This window comes from Athene cunicularia (assembly GCF_003259725.1).
Source record: "Athene cunicularia isolate RWA chromosome 23 unlocalized genomic scaffold, athCun1 chr23_part1, whole genome shotgun sequence".
Lineage (NCBI taxonomy): Eukaryota > Metazoa > Chordata > Aves > Strigiformes > Strigidae > Athene > Athene cunicularia.
Genome location: NW_020799130.1, coordinates 4,103,987 through 4,128,040, shown reverse-complemented (window position 1 = coordinate 4,128,040; position 24,054 = coordinate 4,103,987). Strand labels below are relative to the sequence as shown.

The window sequence follows — 24,054 nt, the reverse complement described above, 5'->3', positions numbered from 1 at the left end:
GGAATCACTTCTCAATTCTTAGCCCATTGCTAACTCTGTGGCCACCCTCATCTTGCTTTTTTTCAAAATGCTGAAACGTATCTATGTCCCTCAAAGTTTCCAGAGTCAGTGGTATTTTTTAGGTATTAACGAGGTTAAATGGTGAATTTTCCATGTTTGCCTCAACACTAAGATACACAGTCACTTTAGACACTAAAAGAAAAAAAAAAGAATTAGAGGTAGCAATTAACTTCAGGATAGGATTCATCTCACTTAGCTAGAAATCAGTGAAGTGTGCTGCTACAGCTGAAATAGACCCTACAGACTCCTTTCAAAGTCAGTGAAGGGAGACCGGCACTGTGAGGAGCAATTCTTCTAACCAGTGTAGACATCTATTTCAAAACAGATAAAACACCCCCCAGGCAGCGCTGACTCTACCAACCGGGTCTGCACCAGAGGCCGGCGCTGCAAATACCTACCTGTGAGGAAAGTCCCTTGCTGAGCAATCTCAACACTTTCCAAGGTCACTCATGCCACCTTCTCTTGAGGTGGTGAGGTGTAGAGATGGAGACTGCGTGACTACCTTATCCTGGTGCCAACCTTTACGACAGTTTTGGAACTCAGGACCTGGGTTTGTCAGCCCATGGAAGGGTACAGCGATGTGGGGAGGCAGCCTCTGACTCCGGGTGAAGTGCTTACTCATCCCAAGATGCCTTTTGTAAAATACCACAGTCATCTGGTCTCAGGTGTCATCTTCAATTCCCTTCCTACCCAAGGACCTGCACAACAAACCCACCCATTACCAAGGGATCACTGATGGCACCTGGCTCTCTCTTCTAAGTGCTATGACTGTTTATGCCCCTTGTGCAATCCAAAAGGATTTTTAGTGCAGTAGATGTAAGATATTTCCACCAAAAAAGCCACTTTGCAGTGCCATGACTATAAGCAGCTTTTATATATATTACCTCATCCCCTGCCCTCCTAAGAAGCTCTAAAGCAGTGGATAGTGTGGGGTGAAGCCATGGCTCTTCCAAGCAGCTTCTTGTTTGGAAATGTGGTTTTGTTCAAACCTAAGCTATATAAGGGAATGCATCTTTTCTTTTCTGTAAGTAAAAATTTCTTGGACCTACAATACCTCTCTTATTTCAGCCAGAAACAGTAAACAGAGCCTGACTGCCCCATAATCTAAGACCAGGCTGTTCTCTTTTCAGCTAACTGTGACTGAGGCAAAAGACTAGGGGGTCCCTAGGACCTCTTGAATGCCTGCACTGGAGTCTGTGTCTTCTGTGGTCCAGGAATTTCTATAACTGAGCCTTGCAGCAGAGACTTATCTCCCTTATCCAGCTGAACATCCAAACTGTTACTGTCTCTTTCCAGATAGAACTCTCAACTTTTCTGGCCTCTCAATGGGAAAAAAAATAAAACTCATAAAACAAATAACTCACTAGCTAGCCAATCAAGCAACCCACCCCACCTCCCAAAATATTGTTGTTTCAGTGCTCTATGAAATAGAGAAACAAATGTTGAAATACTTGTTTAGTATCTGCAGTGATAAAATCCTGCCTGCTCCGCAGTGGGCTGAAGGCTCAGTTGCTGGCTCATGTAAAGTTTTATATAAAAACTGAAATGTCCATGTGAACAAAGTTGAAGTGCTATTGTTTCTAAAGACAGCTCTGGGCTTTTCTCTATGGTAACCTCGAAGAAGGTAATTAGGGAGCCATAGCAACAGCTACACCTCCTGGCATACTGTCTGCTCTCTCTCAAATACTGTGCAAGCTCCACAACGTACAGGCAAGCATCCTGGGGATGCTGGGCTGGTTTACATTATGTCAGAGGCAACTGATGTTTCCCAACATCACCTGGGGCTTTGTTTTTGACAATGTTCTGTTTATTTCTGCCCCAGTGTGTGAACAAGAGACACTGGCCAAAATCTGGGAAGCCAGGCATGCAGCGTGTCTGTCCAGAGCGGGGAGCCTTGCCAGATGTGAATGATCCATGCTGTGCCTGTGTCCCTGTCCCTCAGGCATCTCTGCAGTGGGGGCGATGCTCTATAGCTGGGGAGAAATCGTGGCCTCAGTGTTCAGCCCTCCCCAGATTTGAGCTGGGTACTTTGGAGCTCATGCGATTTTGCTCCATTGCTGATACAGGTTGTATGAAATTTGGAGTTACCTAATTTGTGCTCTACGTCCTGTTGTTCCTTGATGAATATCTACAGCACTGGTACCCACTCCTCCCCGGCGGGTCCCTCTCATCCCTCGTATAAAACAGGAACTGTGAGAAGCCCAAAAATGCGGTTTGGCAAAAATCCCTGAGTGGGGGTGGAAAAGCTGTGAGGCTTCGTGCTAGATGTGACATCCAAACACCTAAACCAGTGATTTTCCCCAGCTCTCCACAGGTGTCTTCCTCTTTGTAAAATCGGCCAACAACATTGTTCTGATTATGAAATTCTTACAAGAGACATTCAAAAGATCTGACATTCAAAAGCTCTGACATTCAAACTCTCTGACATTCAAAAGCTCTTTTGTTACAAGAGGGCAGGAAAAATGCCCTGACAAGGTGGCAGTTTCCATCCCTCTTACAGCGCAGCTTGATGTAAACTGTGATGGAGGGTAGGATATCGCAAGTAAGCATGTTTGACTATATAAACTGGTCACTGCCCTCCTCTCAGATGCAGTGGCACAGGATATAAGGCACAGGTGTTCTAAATAAACCTTAGAACTCAAGTACTCATGGGGCATGCAACCATACCATCACTCCTGCCACCTTTGCTTTGAACTGGTCCATGGTGAAACAGAGAAGTGAACTCAACAGTCAGAGTCCAACAGAACTGTTACGCAGAGATTCTTTATCAGCAGCACTGGGGTCACCCTGGGGATCCTCCACCATAAGGACTGCCAAGAACTAGCAAGGGACATTAGTTTACATACACACAGATCATACATATTCATTAGATTTCCTGGAAAGGTGTGTCATGATCACAAGTTCCCAGAATTAATTTACATAGTCCAAGCACATGTAGTAAAAACGAGTGAGGGTTTTTGGTGGTCGAGGGATAAAGTACATGGTCTTCTTCATGGTGTCTGCTCTTTCCAGAGCATGTGCTGTGAAGTCCAGGTGTCTTCTTCCTAAATCGGTGAGATCATCCTCCCTAGATGGTACCTCTGTGACCTGTTGGAGTTTCCCTCACCTTAGTTTGCCCAAATGCCCACCGAAGGCTCTGAGTCTGCCATCAGTGAGTTATACAGGGAGCGTTTTACTTTTGTCTAGACAAAGAGGGCCAGGGAAAACAACTGAGGAGTCCTTGGGAAACAAACACAAGCAAAACTTTCATGCATCACAGTTTAGTCTTAATCAGAAATTCATTGGTTTGAGCCCTTTCAATGGAAAGCATCGTCTTGGCCTGCCAGAGTATAACTTCTGCATTAGGATGGACAATGGCCTGGGAGACCCCAACAGAGGTGATTGTCTTCAGATGGATGATTCTTCTGAAATAGGACTCTCTTGCAGGAACACAATACACTGGTAATAAATGAAAGAGGCAAGGATGGCAAAGCCCTTTTAGTACTTGGACACAGAATGGGACTCCGGGGCTTGGGTTACATCACTCATTTTTCCCTAATCTAGTGTTCTCAGGCTGCTTCATGTGCCTCTTGCCTCCATTTGCCATGCCTGTAAAAGGGGACACCCTTTGTAACACAAACCAAAGCCTAGTGACAGAAATGCTTCTGGCAGAGCTATTAGGAGCAGCATGCACGTTCAGCCTTGGAAAGGCAGTGCACCTTCCAGAACTTGCCCACTGTATTCAATTCAGTGGCCATCTTCCATCTCTGCAACGAAAATTTTGCTCCCCTGGATGAGGACGAACCTCGGGGTGGTTGCTGTTCACTGGTGAATGTGCTGTGGTGGTTTAGAGAAAGTCACCTCTTGGTGCTGCCATAGCAGGCACTGGCGGTCGCAGGGGAAGCAGAGCAGAGGAGAGCGTGTCCTGCCCGCCCTCCCTGTGCCACTGTCTGTCCCCAGACACCGAGAACAGCAGCAGCAATTGCTGCTAGAAAGAGGAATGGTTTGGAGTGCATTTAAGACTATCCACCCACTTAGGCAAGGTATTTGGATGCAACAGGTCTCTGGTTTGGAGCTGACAGGCGTTTATCATGACATGAAAGCTGTAATTTCCCATAATGAACAGCAACTGCTTATCAGCTGATCTCTCCTTTCCTAATTTTATGTTCGGCCTTGGCAGAAGTGCAGCCGCTCAGCTGCAGGTGGGAGATAGGAAATAAACTTAAATATGCAGGAAGAAAGTAAATCAGAAAAATGTAGTAAGAGAAATTAAAAACTTCTGTAGAGAGGGATCAAGGAAGGGATCAAGGGTTCAGGAAACATTTTACTCTCAGAAGGAGTCTTTCAGTCTGACCTGTGTGTGGGAGCACAGTGGTTTTCAGTCTCTCCACAGCAACTTTTATCAAATATTGCTAAATATGGCTGTTCAAGATCAGGACTGGACACAGCATTTAAATTTCTCCTCCTCAGGCTGTGGCTGCTAAAAAAATACAGAGTTGATTAAGTTCAAGGACCTGAGTGACACCCAGTAATTCTCTCAGCATTTCTTCTAAGAAGAGGCTTCTCTAGCTGCCTGCTTTTGCCATCTGATTTCTATTTGTGATACCTCTGAGCCTCACCTACAGCTCTGTTTCCCTGAATGATCCCATAAATGAACATGATTTGAGTGTTTTGTGACCTCTATCTTGTCGGAAGGAATCGGTCTTTATATGTCGCAGGAGCCTAACAGGTCACAGGACTGTAATTACCACCAAATGATCCAGATGGGAGTGAGACAGGTGGGTCTGAAGATAAAGGACAAGCAGCCACACCACAGTCATCATAACCACTAAAGCCTAACTAGGGCTCTGGGGCTGTCTCCACAGGAAGGCCGGCTCTGAATGGACTGTGGAGAGAAAATAACACTCTTGTGCCCTCTTGGCAGTCCCATTAGTGTTGTCAAGAGACTGGCAAAGGTTTGACCTGTCATTGTCTACCTTGCAATCATTCTGCAAGGGGAGTATCATCATCTTCCAGGCTGTCCATCAGGGAATAAAATTTCCCCTCCAAGAAAAGGAGAGTGGAGAAATGTCTTGATGAGGATTGTTAACATATAAATGCAGTCACCCTGAGTTCTTATTTTGTTGTTTTTCCATCCCAAGAAAGTTCTGTTTATTTTAAGCTCTTGGTTTCCCTGCTCGCAGGAAGGAATGATATAATGCAGACTTGGTTCCTGCTATGGTCTTTGGATGGGGTTACCGAAGGCGATGGGGTGGGGGGTGTTGGTAGTTGGACCTTTTCACTACCAACAGCACACAGACCGATGGTTACATCATGGAGTTAAACGCTAACAGGAGTGATCAGCTTTAGAAGGTGTGATTATGTACAGAAACTACTGTCAGACATTACAACCTTAATCACTACCTTCTAATCCAATCTGTACGGGCAAACCCTGGAGCCCACGAATGTTCCCAGCATGTGAACCAAAGGAGCAAATGGGTAAATAGAGTGGTAACAACCAGCTCCCACCCTCCGTATGTGAGCTGAGAACCAAGGGAAGACAGGACTGTGTGGGGTGGAGGACACAGCAACAGCCCAGCACATGCTCCGCGTCAGCGTGCTGCAGGCAAAACAGTCTCAACTTGGGGAATTTTTGCTTAATTTAATTTCTTGCCAATTAACACCAACTTCTGATGCCTGATTTGGGTATTGAGGGGAAAAAAAAAAAAAAAAGAGAGAAGGCAATCAAAAAACACTTAAGAAAACACATTAACTCCCATTCCCCAGGGCTCAGCTAAAACCAAACGCTTTCCCCCTCTCCCCCCCACCCCATTAAGCCTGTAGGCAGTGGGGGTTGATGCTGCTCTTTGCTTGTTACTGGTTTTCCTCCACTCAAATGCTGGTCACCCACAGCCACAGTCCCCCAGGGGCGTCCCTGCCGTGGTGTGGGTCACCCACAGGCTAGAGAGCTGGCACGACTGTGATTTACACCTGATAGAGAGCAGAGAGCGGTGACCCAGCCCTGCAAAACCTTGATGGGAGGTTTCAGCATTCCCGGCCGGATCTCTGGGATGAACGCTGCGATATTAATATACATCCTGCTGTCATTTCATTGAAACGACAATGGACTGATTGCATTAAGCGCCCTGTCAGCTATTCATTAAATGCCTGATTGAAGACTGTCACTGATGCCTTCTCTCCTGTAATTAAAACAGGCGCTTTTGAAGCAGGCTGGGAGTCAGCACGCACAGCGGGCGCTGGGCTGGGGGAGCCCGAGGAGGACCCTTCCCCCTGTTCCTCTCTCTCCCCCCCCAATTCTGACTTTGGAGAGAGTGTTAATTAAAAACTGTTTCAAGGATTCATCTGCTAAGGCTCCTTTCTTAATTAGCACACCCTATTAGCAGTAAAACTGTGTAACACAAACAAGGTTTTACATATCTTCCCATTTTCTTCTCCTACATTTGCTGGAGCGATAACAGAAGATGGATGATCCGTGGGTGTTTCAGCTGATTAGAAGCCAGATTTTTGTTTTCTCTGTCCCTTGCTGCCTGAGTGTTACGAATGTCCGGATGAGGGAGACTTCATCTGTGTCAACGAGCCTGGAAAGTGGAGCATGTGGATGCAGAGGGCTCACTAATGAAGTGGTTTGGATGGCAGTTAGCACACGCCAAGGGGGTTATCTGGGTGAAGACCAGCTCCCAGAGGTGCCCCAAAAGACCAAAATAGCAGTACCAAAGAATAAATACATTCAGTCAGAAAAATGGTTTTGTCAGTGCTGAAATACACGATCCTGAGCCTTTCTGCACGTTTCATCGACATGGGACAGCACGAACCTTTCTGGAAATCAGGACACCTCACTTAGGTGTTCCAACAGGGGTTGGAGAGAGAAACATTGAGTTATGCCCCATTTTGCAAGGCTGTGGCTGGGCTGTGGAGGAGCCGTGGGAGATGCAGCCGAGCAGCCTTCTCTGCCCACTGGTTCCTGTGAGGGAGTCTTGAAGGAAACAGCAGAGCCCAAATCACCACCTTGGAAACCTGCACCTTGGCTGGCGGCTCTGGTTCGTACCACTGATATTTACTGCAGTTACATGCCTGTGGCTTGAAATGATGGAGGGTGGTAATTTCTGAATTCTTCAGAGGAATACAAAGCCCAAATATTATATTCAAGTATAGAGTCTCCAAAAACCCTATTAACAGGCTTCTCTTCATTATTCCTTTGATTTGCGTAGGGCTGTCTTAATGCAGACTAAATGTAATTATTTCTCATTGCTGTTTTGCCTGTATTAGTAAAAGCTAATGCCACAGGGCCTTGTTCAAAAACTGCCTGTATAAATATTGTTAAAAATAAATGCATAACATTAATTCTCCATCGTTCATGTCACTGTTTATTTAATGCTCTAAAAAGCTAATTACCACTAATTTTATTCTACATCTTCTTCAGGTCTTACAGTCTCGGCACTATAAGATAAAAGAATTAATTGTTAATTAGCATACCTTTTTTTGAGAACACTTTTTTCCTTATCAAAGATTACAAGAGGAGGAAGAGAGGGGGAAGGGGAAGAAATGAAGCTCTCAATATTTCTGCCAGCTATGTTGCCAAAATGGGCTTTTTCTTAAACAACACCACAAAACTTTTATCTGGCCCTGGGGAGGAGAAGTACAAGCTATGGTGTGTGAAGCCAATAAAAAGTATCAGTATTATTATTAGTTTTCCTTGCGCTAGATGTCTGAACACATTGTACCCGACTGTGTCTGCAGCCTGATGAATTTGTAAAATGGGAAATGATGTCGCTGGAATTTTAGACATCCACCACCAAAAGCCAGGGTGCCCTCCGCTGTGAAACGACCTGGGAGGGTGTGAACATCACCTCTGCACATTTCCATGGTGGGATTGCATTTGAAGGAGCGTTGGGAGGCGATGCCAAGCACTGCAGTGCCCATTCCTCAGCATCCTAACGCCCAGGGGAAGGCAGAGAGAGCTCCAAGCCAGGCAGCCAGGTAGGAGATGTTTCACAGTACCACTTCAAAAAGTCTAAATGCAGTTAAAATCACCATATAGGATTAGATTTACACCGCTCACCTGAAGGCCTGTGCCTGTTGCTCACTTTACTCGGACCCCCCCAGCCATAGCTGTGACTCTCAGAGCCAGATGGGCAGATCCAGTGTAGAAGACATTCAGGCAAGAGGGCAGAGGGAGAACTGCAGCGTGTATCACCCTGCAGTGCCAACAGGACTCCTGCACCCTTTTTATTCTGGGGTGGACAGGGGGACATAAATTTCTTCAGAGTTTGGTTGTCACAGACTGTGCTACCCTTTGGGCTCTCCCCCACACATAGTGCCTTTCCTCCATGATAAGGACAGGTTCCTGTATGGAGAGACCACAGGGCAAAGGAGACGTTTCCATCTTTCTATCCTTTTCTGGAGCCTCCCTATGCAGACCAGATGGGATTTTAAGGGAAGGGATAAACCAGGGACGATGGGCTACTCTGGAAAGACAGTGCTCCTATTCCTGCCCTCACTTCAGGATTCCATCCACCTCCCTCCATTTTTTTGCTTCAATGCAGTTGCCTGTCTTGTTGACAGAGATGTTTACAGCAAGCTTGACCCTGACAGCAGCAGCTTTGCAGATCACAGGAAAGGGCGTTTCACCAACACTGTCTTGCAGAAGCCAGGACCCTGTCAAACATCACCATGCTGATATACTAAACATACTCCTCTCCCCAGCTTAAGCCTCAGATCAGCCAAGAGGGGCAACACTGAGTTGGGCTGAAACTACTAATGGTAGTTTCTTTGTCCATGTTTTCAGCCATTCCCTGCCACAAGTTCTCTCTTACCTTCCCAGGGCAACCGGCCACCGTGCCATTAATCTCTGCTGCAACAAGCACGCCTTGGAGCCTCACCGTTTGGTGTCGCGATGGGAGCGTGCTGTTTATGCCAGAGCAGACTTGCTGGCTTTGTGATGTATTTATAGTTGCGTTGCTTTTCTCTCCAGCTAATTGGAAATGTCAGGGAACTTTTAATTTGTAACAATGAAGTGAAACTCTTCCGCCTCCGTATTTACATAAATTAGGGGGAGTTTGCACACATACATTTCCTGGAAGAAAAGAGAAAAAAGAAACAAATTCAGGATGAGTTTCCTACTCGAAGCCATGCATAAAAATATAGGAACTGAGAAGACAGACTTGACAAAACAGAAAATTAAGGACAGAGCCATGGGGACAGCTAAAAAGAATGTCCTGGTAGGCTTCTTGCTTTTTATTTGGTGGTGGACTCTGCTTGCCCTTGGGTTCTGTCACAGGCAGATGGGGACAGTCCCGTGCACCACGACCGATGCTGTCCCCTTAGTAAGCCAGCACATCAGGGCTGGGCTGTGCCCGACCAGTCGCTCAGCACCAGAAAGCGGATGGGCTGGGGAGCTCTGGCTGGTCGAAGCAGGAAATTAAATCTGTCTGGCATGTCAGTCATGCTCAGAGCTGCAGACCAGCCTTCGCTCCAGCTCTTGTTAGCGCGGGGCGAGACCCGCTGCTCAGAAGTCAATGAGAGGTTGGCTGCAGCCAGCAACCGTGGGGCTGTGCCGGGCTTGAGCAGGTCTCTGCTTTGGGCCATTTTTGAAGGGAATGTGTGAGTTGTTATTTTTTTTGCTAAAAAGATTGGGTTTTTTGATTGGCCACTGCTTTGAAAAGGTTCATGCAGCCTTAACGAGATGCCTTTGTGAGGAACTACAAATCAAGTGCCTCAGCCCTGGACAGGGCTGAAGGAGACAGAGGATTCTGGGGTGGAAAATGAGCATTTATACAGCAGCAGCAACCAGTGGATTCTGTTACTTCTCAGCAGGAAGGCAGAGCCTGAAGAATTCAGTGCTTATGGCTTGTCCTAGCTTCATCTAAGCATCTGTCCACATCCATGACCTATTACCTACTCGCAGTAAATATTTAAATCTCAGATAGCTTAGTATTTTTCTGGCTATTTTTATTGTACCTGCAGTAAGGGCACAACAAGGGTCAGTGATTCAGCTGCTAGCATAATTCATACACAGTATTCTCCAGCATTATCCTATGAATCTACTATTAACCTGCATTATTCCATTAATTCAATATTTATCTCTGGTGCTGTTAATGGAGTATTTGATTTAACAGTACATTAATATTGCATCCTGCAGCAGTAAGAAAAAAGGTGAAATTAGAATTTAAAACCAGAACAGGATAATTGCTAATCTAATGTATTTGTGAAATTGTTAAACACAAATACTGTTAGGCTTACACCAACTGTGGGGCTGACATTTCAATCCAGTTAGCACAGATGGAGCATTTTGTAATTTGTACAAAGGGACATATTCCACGAAGGATGCTGGAACCCTGATAAGTTCACATCTGTTAGACATTTCATATGGTTTGCTGCAGCTATAGAAAGATTCAAATCCAAGGGTAGAAATATGTCTTGGAGGAGCAGTAACAGCTTGATTTAGTCTTGACACTTTGTCATTTTTACTCGTGCTGCCACTAGGACACAGCCTGTAGAAAAGGTCTGGGCCCCACATAAACAACCCATATGGAGAAACTGGGCTGGGAGAACTGTGGGTTAATTCCCTATTCATATGTTCTTGTGTCTTCAGAATTGCTCAGAAATTCTTGCTTGCAGACCTTGTAAGTTCCCAGACAGACTGAAATCAAACAGCGATGGTAATGTAGGCTTTGAGGTAAGTCTGGTTTCTTGTATAGTTCTATTTTGGGCCAAACAACGGACATCTGACAGATGCCTGACTAGCATCTTCCAGATAATTGCCACATTTTCATTTGAAATTGCCAAAGATGGAGAATCTTCCACTGTTTGTTTTAGTAGTTGAACATTTATACTGCTCATGTGTTATGGCATCTTCTTTCTCAACTCTCCTGCTGTAGTTTACAAATACTTCTTTTTTGTTGTTCTTTCTTACAGAGCACTTTGAAGAAGTCTTGGATCAACTCACTCTAGGTTTCTACACTTTAAAATCTGTTGAGATCTTAGCATTGGTCTGAAATATTTGCAGGAAAAAAAAAAAAAAAAAAAAGTGAAAGCTAGCCAAAGTTGTATGCAGTGCTGCCACCCTGAAGCCCTCTGTTTCATCGCTTGGATCCAAAATCTGCACAGCACCTCTGTGCTGCCATCTGAGCCGCTGCACACTTGCTGAGCCTACTCCACCTGGTAAACCACCTTCTTCCTGAAATCTCCCTTCCTGCACTAAAGACAAGGACTTTAGTTGACAGCCTGTCTTGTGCCTCTGACTCCATTCCTAATGCACAGCTCATGGGAAGGTTTGAACGTCTCTGTTTCCCTTCATTTGAAATACTCTTGCAGATTCCTGATCAGGGCTTTAAACAAACAAAGAAGGTGCTGTCTGCAGACAATCCCTTTTGAGTTTTATCTTGATTCCACTGCATGCTGGGAGAGGGGATTTGAAGCTTTTACCAGGGCTTTGTGGTTACCCAGGCAGTACAGATCGATAAAGCTTGTTGATACGTACCTCATTATCCTGTCTCTGACTCAAGAAGCTCCTATTTACCCAGGTCATCAGAGAATACCTTTAAGTAGGTCAATTTGGAGGAGGAGGAGGCACCTACCCACACTCCCTGTTTAGTATTCAAAATTTGCACTGAATTTCCCATCTATCATGGGTTGGTGAGTGTTAATTACACGGGTGATGAGAAGCCAGGGAGGGTGAAGGCAGCATCAATCTTGCCCTTCTGGTACTTGCCAGAATATTCATGCGGAGTTTTTTCTTGTTCCCGGATCTGCTCAAGCGTGTAATGATGAGAGCTTTTTTTTTGTGGAATTCAGACTTCTTATACCATGAGAGCCTCCTGCTCCGACGTGATGTTTCCAGAACTGCACTCCTGCAGCCTGGGGAAAAAATAAAAAGGACTGTCTTGCTCTTGCAGAATACGGAGAGCATTTGCAACTTGTCGGTGTTTCTCCCAGTCTCCTTTCAGCATTTTGAAGATGTTAGCAAGCAAACCCTTTATGGGCAGTGTAAGAGATCAATGTTGAAAAGAGATAGCTGCTATCTTGTAAGCACAGGCAGTGATGAAAGGAAATCAGGGTCAAGGATCAGAGACTTTGTATAGGGCAGATGGATGAGACATGAGTATATCAGATTGATGAGATAGCTCTCACCTAGGTATTTACAATATCAAGGGCCTTGGTGGAAGAGCAGTACAAAGGGAGATTTTTTCAGATTCACTTGCTGCAGTGTGGTCAGCCACGCCAATACATCACAATTATCATACTACCATGCAGAGAAGACCAAACTCCTCCTCGCCTTCACCGCAGTGTCCCATCCAGGGAGAGGTTTGGACAACGTGCTGAATAACAGCTTTCTTACTGATGCTGTATGATTAAAACTGCGTCTGGGCTTTGGTACTGGACCTAGTCCAAAACAACGCCTTAGTAAATGTCTGCAAGGGCCTGCCAATTTGTTGCAATATAAAAGTGCTGCTCAGCTGGTCCAGTGCCTTCCACGACCATCTCATGGCTCCCCAGCGATGAGCTGCTTGGACTTTCTGAATGCTTGGACCATATAGCCTGTGAGGAGTCAGTCCATCTGCTGACTTCATAACGCCTGGGCCTTTCAGCTGAGGTTTTCTAGCCAGGTCAGGGCTGATTTTCCTCATACAGGGAGCATTAAACCCTCATGTTTTTCATCCTTACACAGTAGATTTTTTTTAAATACCAAAAGTTCCCCACAAAGACAAACAATCTTTCTCTGTGCAATTCTAAAAAATATTAAATCTTAAGAACTGCTGAATGAGGTTCTAGCTTGTCTCAGACTTGGCTAGGCATCATGACATGTTTTTTTTGTCTCAGTGACTTCCTGATGAAATACATCTCCAGTCTGTGTTCTACTCAGGCCAGCCTGGGCCTGCAAGCAGGGGAAATACTGGAGCTCTGAGAAGCTGGGAGTTTCTCACACCCCTTTGATCTCACTTAAGCATCAGCACCAAAATAGAATTTAAAAAAATACAGGATAAAAGAGAAAGGCTGCTCAATATGAGGTTATCTGCTGCTTTAATGATGAAGGACCCAGTCCATGTATGGACTCAGTTTGGTTCCAACTGCATTTAAGTAAAATACCTCAACACATTTACATTTTGAATCACTGAATTATTTAAGTTGAAAGGAACCACTGGAGGTCTTTGGTCAAACCTTTGGCTCTGAGTAGGCCAAGCTGCAAAGTGAGATGCACCTTCCAGGTTTTAACAAATCTCATTTGGTGTCTGCCATCGTGTTTCTGTCCCCAGGAACAAGGATCAAGGCGGCTGTTTTTAAGCAGTCTTCTCATAGTGTCTACACAAGGGGTGCAAGTTTGGGGAATGCAGGAATTACATCAAATGACAATGAGATGTTTCCCCTTCTGAATCCGAGCTGTTATATTTTTTCCAGTTATTATTAAAAATACACCTCCAGCGATTATTTGGCAGCTACGTGCAATGGAATTGTTTTCGTTAACATCAGAAGAGGTAGAAACCCACCCCACAGGCTCTGACCTGAAAATCATGATGATACTTTGAGTTTTACTGTCAGACAGAAGTGGTTAATATAGCCTGGCGACCTCTACCAGCAGTTCTCACCTGTAATTCCCTGTTGTTTTTTTCTCCACTGCTTGCTTGTACGTCCCGAATCCCCGTTTGAGTGAGGGGTGTCAGTTATTGCAGGTAGGCCCTGACTTAAGGCTCCATTTCTACGTTGGGAACAGGTTTGCCTCAGGATATGTGAGAAAGTGATTAATTTAAATCACATGTAGTGATGAAAGAGCACTTGCCTGACAGCAAATGTATCATCACCCTTTGGTGGGGTACCCTTCTTCCAGGGCTGAAACATGAATCATTGCCACACACATCCAAAGAACTGCTTCCATCTGGGGGTGCTCAGGGTCCCCCACTGCAGCCAGTTCTCCCTCCCCTCCAAGCGTATCTTCTCCACTTCAATCTTGTCTATGCTGGGGATCAGGAAGGTTTTCCAAAACCACTAGTCAGATCCCAATGTTGTTCTAAAGGAGATCTCTTATTTTTGCTTTTTTGGTCTGCTCTGGAGATCTGCAGTTGTGCTGAAAAAATAAGCCTTAGCTTCAATCAGACTTCGCCTGCATCACTGATTGAAACTAAGGTTTGGTTTTTTGTTGTTGGTTTTTTTTTTTTTTTTTCAAAGAAAAAATACAGTAAGAACCTTGAGTTTTAGTCAAAATGCATTTTCAAGTAAGCATTTCCAGCTGGCTCCAGTAATTACCTTTAAGCAGTATGTCGGCTTGATAAAGGGAAACCTGCACCAGTTCATTCTAATGCCCTTTCTCTCTCTTGTTTCACTTTTATCACTCACTAGAAAATAACTAATAATGTCAAATTCAGGGTTAAGAGGATTGTTACCATTTTTATTATTGCAGCATTCTTCTGATCCAGAAGACTGGGTCCTGCACTCAGCCCTTCACCTCTTAGTACACATAAGCTTGGTAATTCCACATCAGCACAATGTTCCCGTGGAAGACAAATCCTGGCCTTTAGCCATCTGCTGTTCCTGTCCTAAGAAGAAACCTCTGAAAGAAATTAATGATGTTAATAGTTGTCAGCCAGGAAGAGAGGCTGAGCCTGGAAGTTGCTGTCTCCATGGTACAGCCAGCTAAGAGCACACCCAAAATTTCAGTTTTGTTGCTTCCATTCTAGATGGAATGAGAAAAGTGTCAAGAACAATCTAGTAGATCAGAGAGTACATTGTGTTTAAACTGACATGAATCACTTCAGGATGGAGGTTTCTGTATCCTTTAAACCTTTTGAAAAGTTAAATTTAGGTCAATATCAAAGTAAAATATCATTTCAGCATACCAAGGCAAAGTATGCATTTTGCCAGTGTGGAAACTGACTTTTAAAATTTTTATGTATTATTTTCTCTTTCTCTCTCTCTCTCTCTCTCCCTTTTGCTTGAAAACATTTGTCAAAGTTGGTTCAGATTCATAAATAATTATTTTTAACTTGGCCAGACAATGGAAAGAGCAGAGCTGAAACACTCATTTCCCCTTCTCCAGCCTGCCAACCTGTTCAGAGTAAGGATTTCACATGCACACACTTCTGTGATTTGAAACAAACATAATCTAGATAAAGGATGACTTAAAAATTTTTTTTTTTGTCCTGCTTGCCCCCTGCAGGGGTTTCTAGCTCCAGACACAGCCTGAAGTGAAAATTGATGATTGCATCATGGCAGACAAATCCTACATACCTGTCTATTGACTCACCTGTTTTAAAAAAGCAGTAGGTGATGATTTCCCTGCTTGCACATCCCTCACCACAGTGATAAATGCAACAGAGCATTACCCATTTTCTATTAGAAATTAATTCTGATGTATGAATGTGCCAATGTTTATAATTAGCACAGTAATGTATAGGCCCTGCTCTTCATGGCTAATTTTTCATCTCTATTATTATTCACTTGTGGGTGACAGTGACTGTTTTCCACCTCATAAAGTGACAAGACTCACATGTCAACACTGTTTAATGCATTCAAGGTGTTTCACATTAAAAAGAACCACAAAACCCGGATGCACTGTAAACAAGGTAAAAGAGAGCAGAGTTTGAGTGGGGCAATCATTTACAAAGAAGTCTTTCCTGTATCAGTATGGCCCCCAAACACACCCACAGGAGCCCATGAAGACATGATAAATACTCCTGTCAGGCCCAGGTACCAGGAACATCCTTCTCCTTTAAGCATCAGCATTTCAGGACAGCACAGTTGTCATTTTTCCATCAAAATGAATGGTTGGATTTTCAAAGGACTCAATGAAGATATGATGGCTACTGTGCAGATACAGCTGACAAAACTTCACACAGGCAAACTCTCTCCAGATATGCAGTCCCATCATGATGGGAGATCACGCAGAATTGTGTTGATAGCAGCAGTATTTTATCTTACAGGAAAATCCTGAAAAAAATTGATATATCCCTTTGAAAGCTACTTTTATTTTAATAGAACATTTTCATTCTGCAGTTTGAAATTACTTTTCACTTTGTGGATATATTTTCAATTTCAAAATTAAAACCTTAAAATTAAGTAAATGTACTCCAAAATCTTTGTTTTCAGGATCAAAAGTCCTGACTCGGATAGATCTTCACCAGAAAACAAGTTGTTTCATTCAGGCCAAGCTAAAGTTTTAACTTAGATTTGGCATCATGAATTGGGCTTTGAGGGAAAGGATCCCTTAGAGTCACAGTTCTGGTACTATATCCCTCTTTCCCTAGAGGGAAGGCAAATTGTTAGTGGTCTCCAAAATTAGAGGCTTGAAGAGTAACCTTCAGTTTCTTTCTAGAATCCAGCTTTCGGCTTTTTCACCACCCGGCTTCCCACAGGATATTGCACCCACTGACCCACTCTCCCCACCCAGGTACCCTCCACCATAGTCCCCACTTCATTCCCAAGTGCAGGCCAGTCCCAGGGGCACTGTGCACAAAGGGTATCCCTGAGCATTCCACTTGCTCCTGCATACTGAGGGGATTAGAAACCACCAGTGCAAATGTTGTTTAATGTCCCTGAATCTGCTGTCACTGCACCGCTATCAGCCACAGAGGAATCGGATTTACTGCACGCAGCAGCCTCCCTTCTCTAGTACTGGGGCAGACACCTTCAGTGCTCTCCTTTGTGGTGCCAAACAGCTGCAACACCATGAATCTCACTGTACGTATGGCTCTCCCAGGGCTGAATTCAAAATTCTAGTGTCTTATTAAAAGATGAGCTTTAAATAGTCATCCTGTCCCAGCCATCATCCCATCTTCTGAGATTCACTCTCCAGGCTGTGCAGTGAGGTCGGTTGTACCCATATTGTGGTAAATGCAGTAATATGCATTCTACATGACCCAGGAGGGCTGAGCAATGATGCTGCACAGCACAGTAATGCTTCATTCAATCAGACACAGGCACAAGAGAGGGCCATGTATTAAAATGAAGGCAAAAATTTTATTAGTTAGAAATTGGTTTCGAAAACGGAGCCCCCAATCAATTGCATTTCTTCCTCTCCTGGCCAAACCCTAAAATGCTGAGAGTCGACCCCTTGACTGGTATAAATTGTGAAAGTTAATGTGGCCATGATGCTTTATGATGAAGTTCTGGCTTCTAGTAGTTGTACATCAGTGTAAGCCCTCTGAGTGCCAGGAAATTATTCCAGCTTATAATTGAGATCTGCATCTGGCCCCCAAAGAGTAACTGTAGCTATAGCATACAGCTAATGGTTTTATTAAGAACTTTTCAGTTCTTCTGCTACTTTATGGGAACATTTTTGCGATAGATGGGTAAGTATTTTACCACTAGGAGCAGAAAAGTAAAATACTCCCTAAATTTTGTTGGATGCTAGAATATCCTGGTACAAGGATGCCTACTTGTAAACAAGACATTGTCTCTGCACTGAGGAGCAGCAGGATGACGTGGCAGGAGTATATTTTAATTTGGATCCTGGGAGGGGATTGCCATTACATGAGGATCTAGCCTAGGGTGGACCTGCATTACTGCCTGTACAGTCTCTCCTTTAACAAAATTGACACCTTTTCTCCTTACCCACAAGTATTTTTATCAATAATGTTGAAATCCTGCTGTCTTGTTTTACTAAATTTGTTTGGGATTATGACTAATTGTAAAAGGTCTGCCTTCCAGCTTGGTGTTTCATTTGCAGCACAGCAAACTGATCCCATTCATGGAATGGAATGGAATGGAATTAAGAATAGAATAGAATAGAATAGAATAGAATAGAATAGAATAGAATAAATAGAATAGAATAGAATAGAATAGAATAGAATAGAATAGAATAGAATAGAATAGAATAGAATAGAATAGAATAGAATAGAATAGAATATTTCCGTTGGAAGTGACCAACAATGAACATACAGTCCAACTACCTGAACACTTCAGAGCTGACCAAGTTAAAGCACCCAGGGCCACTCCAACCAAAGCAGCCCCTCCCAGCCCTTGGGGGGGCCATGCCCCTTCCTCCCCCAGCTCAGGCCAGGGGCCAGGGGCAGCGGGGCTGCAGGGAGCACACTTGGCTTCTCCTGCCCATCCCACAGCCCGGCTGGGGAGAGCTACAGCACTGCCACCAGCACAGCCACACCTCTGTCCTACGGGAGCCACCGCTCGGCCTTACTGCAGGAAGAACCTCTCTCCCAGCAGCAGAGAATCATAGAATATTTTGGGTTGGGACATTCAAAGCTCATCTGGTCCAACCCCCCTGCCATGGGCAGGGACATCTTCAACTAGATCAGGTTGCTCAGAGCCCCGTCCAACCTGACCTTGAATGTCTCCAGGGATGGGGCATCTACCACCTCTCCGGGCAGCCTGTGCCAGTGTTTCACCACCCTCATGGTAAAAAAATTTCCTTCTTATGCCTAGTTGGTAAAAATGCTTCCTAATGTCCAGTCTGAACGTCCCCTGACACTGTAGGTAGCAATGAGGTCACCCCTCAGCCTCCTTTTCTCCAAACTAGACAAAGCCGGGGTCCTCAGCAGTTTCTCAGAGGACAATCCTTCCTGCCTGTCACCAGCTCTGTTGCCCTCCTCCAGACCAAGTCGAGGCCCTTCACATCCTGCTTCACCTCTGAGTCCCAGTGCTCAAGGTGAGGCTGCACCACTGCTGAATACAGCAGGGTAAACACTCTTTTAACCAGCTGGCAGGATTTTCTTTACAAAACAAGTGAAGACTTGCAAGAGGAGACAGCAGTTACTTATTTGGCCTGAAAGGTGATACTGAGCCCCAGCTGTGTTCAGCAATGGCTGTGCAGCAAGGGCAGCAACCCAAGGATTTGGACCTGGGGGCTGTGCTGCAAGGCAGGGGAGCACAGGAGAGCCACGAGCCTGACTGCTTGGCTTCTCCTCTTCACTGCTGCCACACCTCCAGCCCGCTCGGCCCGTGTGCCTTGCCAACACAGCAGGCTTACAGGAGCAAATGTGCTCAGACGAACTCTTTTATGTATCATCAGAAGCAACCGCCACCTGATTCAGATGGTCCCTAAAGCAAATTTATCCATACAGCCAGCAGTCTTGGGCCACCCTGAGAACAGATGAGAAGAAATCCAACCTCTCATCTGTATTATCTCTGGTTCTGTGTTATGCTGTAGAGCATGCAAGGTGTAATAGGCCAACAGAATAGGCTACAGAAAGCAATAGTCATCTAGAAGACGATTGCCCCCATTGTCCTTGCTCACTGCAGGGGGATGGACTAGATGACTTTTAAAGGTCCCTTCCACGCCAAACCATTCTGTGATTGTATGATTCAAACAGAGCTGTCACCAATGGAGAAAGTTGTTTTACTTCCCCCAAACAGCAGTGTGCAGCACCTGCAGGTCTGCCTGGCCCTTGTCTTCTGCAAGCGTCCAGAGAAAAGACTATGATCTCCCATTCTGCTACTGCTGCTGGAACCAGGAAGGGACTTCTGATCATGTCCCAGCAGTGCACCACGCTGTGATAATTGTGCCCATGTGAACGTGGAGTCCCTCCATCAGTGGTTGTGGAATGACCCCGGGATTGTGCTGCCCTGTGCTGCTGGATTGAAAGTGCAGTAATTGGGACTGCCTGAGTTGACAAAGACTTGGAACAAGGCCATCGTTAGTGTTCATTAGTAGATTTTTTTTTTAATCTACCTCTAAAGTAAACAGCAGTTCCCCAAGACCAATTTAAAATCTATTTTTACTTCCATCCCTGAGAGTCTGGAAAAGGGTTTTGAAGAAAGCTTCTTTCAAAGTCTCTGGTGACTCGACTAATTAAATCAGGGGCCTCATGTGGAAAAAAATAGAGAGAGATAGATACACTTCGTAGCCTCATTTTTTTCATTCTGCAATGAAAAAAAAAATATGTTTTAGAGCTTTTTTTTGTTTTGTGTTCTCCAAATTCATGAGACTGCAGGAAAACTGCTAAAGCTTATTGTCAAGAATAGCTTCCTCCTTTATGAAAAGGTGCTCACTACCTGTGAAACACCACATAATTTAGGGATGCAGAACATGAAACTGTGATGGCTTTTGTCATCCATGTACTCAACCTTCATATTTCTAGGCGTTTAGCAGCCAGCTCATTCTGCAACTTTTTACAAAAGACTGGCCAGTATGGTTCTCTCTCTTGGATACTTTCCTTTCATTATTTAGATCTTTTGTCAAAGATATATGCAATTTTAGATTACAAGTGCATCTGGTTTTCCTCTTTTAAAATGTATTTAGTAATAGCACTTTACAGTTTTCTAATGGCTCCTCTCAGAGTGATTTGGAGACACTAATGACTGTGCTCTAACAACACTCCTGAGAGCAAGCCCTGTCATAATACTGTCCTCAGTTTTAACATATTGCAAGACTGAAGCACCAATGTGGTGTCTGTGATGGTTGGGAATCCACATCACCTAACCAGCGCCCACCATCTGAGTCAGGAGCTCAGTGGATCATTCCCCAGAGAGTTCATCATTGCAGAATAACACTGTTTGAAGCTCTGAATAGCTTCCTGAAATATCTCTCTCCACTGTCTGTAAGTGGAGCAAAAGTCAATGAGGACTGTAACTTAGACATCTGGTTTTATAGTGACTGTTCCTAGCTCTCCCCCTCTCTCCCCCTTTGGAAATACACGAGGGACACTCAGCAAAGCAAAGGCAATTTAATGAAGAGCATAAGGGCAGTGCAAGGCTCCTTCCATTCATGCTTTGATATGTCCAGGTCAGTGCTGGCTGATGTTTTCCAGTAGCGCTTTCCATATTCACCCACAGACATTTGAGCAAGGCCCTCTGTATTTCAGCCATTCTTTCCTGCGAAGTTGAAAATGGGCATGAAAAACTGCATCTTCTCTCCCTGGAATTTGCCTCCATTTCCCAATCCAAATCCAAACTGCTGGAAGTATGGAGAGCCTCAGAGCTCGGTGATGGCACTCTGATAAGCTTCACTGCCTAGTGGTGACATCTGCCATATCAACAAGCAGAATGGCATCCCAGCAGGGCCTTGAGTGACTTACATTTGAGCTACTATTTAAATTCATTCGTGTCTGCTGAGGGTCAGCCCATGGCAGAAGCTGCAGATGAGGCTCTCTGTGAGGAACAAGATACATTCATTTGGGAAGGGCGGGTATCAGCATCTTGTCCCAAGTTATAACCACCTGCAGTAATCCAAATTATTATTCCTGCAAATGGTAAAATTACAACCTCTTCAGAAAATTCCTACTGAAAGGTGTATCAAGGTATGAATCACAAAGAGGGAAGTGACTTGTTGAAGATGTCAATTTGATTCACTATTTGCGAAGTTGATAAAAAACCCCACTGTCTGCACAAGGCTTTTATTGTCCCAGCATGCAAAGTATTAGACATAATTAAATCCATATAGCTGAGCATGCCTGGCTGAGTTGCACCTGAATCATGTTCAGTCCTGTTAGTCTTGACTGTGTTTTGTCTGCCAGTTTGCTGCATGGAGAGCAAATATCAAAGTACCCTGGGCTGCACCCAGAGCAGGGTGGGCAGCAGGGCCAGGGGGGGATTCTCCCCCTCTGCTCCACTCTCAGGAGACCCCCCTGCAGTGCTGGGTCCAGCTCTGGGGCACCAATAGCAGAAGGACACGGACCTGCTGGAGCGGGGCCAGAGGAGGCCACAAAGATGCTGGGGGGGCTGGAGCCCCCCTGTGAGGACAGGCTGAGAGAGTTGGGGGGTTTGGCTGGAGAAGAGAAGCTCCGGGGAGACCTTAGAGCGGCCTCCCAGGGCTGAAAGGGGCTGCAGGAAAGGGGGGAGGGACTCGTCATCAGGGGTGTAGGGATAGGACAAGGAATAATGGCTTTAAATTGGCAGAGGGGAGATTAAGATTAGATCTAAGTAAGAAATTCTTCCCTGTGAGTGTGTTGAGGCCCTGGCCCAGGTTGCCCAGAGAAGCTGTGGCTGCCCCCTCCCTGGAAGGGTTCAAGGCCAGGTTGGACGGGGCTTTGGGCAACCTGGGCTGGTGGAAGGTGTCCCTGCCCGGGGCAGGGGGTTGGAACTAGGTGATCTTTAAGGTTCCTTACAACCTAAACCATTCTATGATTCTATAATTCTACAAGTATCTGATATATGATAACCATGAAAAATAAAATAAAATAAACTGCAAGTGTTTTGTAACTTTTTCACAGCCAAATCCCATATTTAATTGAGTAAATAGACTTTTTATAGTTCCCTTACTATTCCTGGTTAGAAACAATATTAAAATTAAACAGAAATTTGTTGTAGATTTTAAGTCCTCTAAAACACAGAAGACCTTCAAGACCTAGACCGTGAAGTGGCTCAAATGAAAGCTGGACACCATTTGCCAGGCACAGGTCTAAATTTTGAGCTCATTCCAAGGTCATACAACTTGTCCACTGAAGAGTTTTCATGGACACAAAAGCTGGATCTTTTGGACACAATATTTTGGTAGAAGGTCCTTAGTGTCGGAGTTCCTAAACAGTCATACGTGAACTGCTCATGATACACAAGCCACTACAAAGTGATGCAGACATTAGCACAGCACAGGGAGCTCCTAGGCTGGCTAGTCACAAAAAAGTTAGTCTTCTGGTCTAGGGGCTATTAGTCTATCAGATGGAAGTATGACATTAGAATGACATTAAAAATAGTCTGGACTATTCCAGAAGTGACACTAACTAACCACTGAAACAACTTACACAGATTGATGGGAGATTCTTCATCACTGAAAAATTTTTGGATGAATAATGAATGTTTGTTCAGGGAATATCTCTGATTATCTTGTCCCGAAGGTTAGATTGTCTTATCATAGTCATTGTTCTGGACTTATTATCCATAAGTATTTGTAACATAAATTTAGCATGTTTATCTTGGTCTCTATTCAGCCTTACAATAACTGACTTTGTCTTCATCGCCATTCTAATTATAAAATTGATTTCCAAAATGGAAACTATCAAAACACTTTGCTAAGTGATTCCCAGGTATTGATTATACAATGATATGATCTATAAGGATGTATAATGCATATGCACTCAAACAGATATACTGTGAACTATATGCTGATCATCACAGGAAAAAATATGGAAACAATATTTTCCTCTCTTATGAACCTCACCTAAATTCCCTCTCACCCCCTTTTTACAAAATTACTATATACATGAGCATGTGTTCACGTTTAGCATGTACAAACCCTGAATTGGTAATTAACGCCTGTCTAATTACTTGGAGAGGCACACTGGGGAGGTTATTACTTACAACAGGTCTGCACGTGGAGCACCTTCCCTTCCCGTTGCCCTGTCTCTCTCCTTCCGTGGCTCTGCTGGAGCCTGCACTGTGAACTTTCTTTCAGCAGTCACCTTGTAAAATTACACAAACAAGAGGAGGGAAAATAAATAAGAAACAATTTCAGTGCTCAATATAACCTGCTTCCTCAGTGCTTCAGATCAGAAGTAAGCCTAGTTCATCTAGTCACTGTATTAACAGCATTACCTGTGGAAGATCACAATCTCCTTTACGTTTGCTGTGAAAAAAAATGACAAAATATTCCCTTGTTCACACATTTCTTCAGTTATTTGGAGAATCGCAAAAAGCACATGCTTGCTTTTTATCTCTCTCTTTTCCCAGCCTCCACCTTGATTCATCTTGTTATAAACTTTGGCGATTTAACACAGTGTGTTGTCTCCTGCTGAGCAAACGGAAAAGTGACAAGAGACAAGGTCAAGCTGCCCTTTGCTCCTCCCAATACACAAGCTATTTCATGTGTCTAAAGCTCTGGCTGTAACAGGACTGGGAAAATATCAAAAGATATTAAAGTTAAGAAAACAAGTCACCAGGAGACTGTAACCTTCATCAAGTAGGAAAGCAAAAAGATTCTTATTCTTGGCTTTCCTGGTTGCTGTGCACTTGTCCGAACCCACAAGGCTGTTTTAATGTTCTATTTTATTTCACCCACTCTTGTTTGAAATGTTATAGTTTTAGAATTGAAAGCAATTTTTGTGAATTGATAGTTGAGAGACGCTGGAAGGTATGTGTATGTACACACGCACGCCAGCCAAGAAAACCCTTAGTTGTCCCAGCAGAGGGACAATAAAT

The 24,054-nt window shown here is 44.3% G+C and overlaps 1 long non-coding RNA gene across 2 annotated transcripts; it reads right to left on the bottom strand.

Moving 5' to 3' along the window:
* Positions 1-3,022: 3,022 nt before the first annotated feature.
* LOC113488334 lies at positions 3,023-23,642 on the bottom strand. Of its 2 annotated transcripts, none has more exons than XR_003399905.1 (5): positions 23,452-23,642; positions 23,218-23,318; positions 8,853-9,112; positions 4,394-4,516; positions 3,023-4,235 (listed from the first exon to the last, which is right to left on the bottom strand). It is a non-coding gene; the product is annotated as an uncharacterized LOC113488334 (long non-coding RNA). The 2 variants fall into 2 exon arrangements; XR_003399906.1 differs by having other exon boundaries at positions 3,023-3,498.
* Between the last annotated feature and the right edge of the window lie 412 nt (positions 23,643-24,054).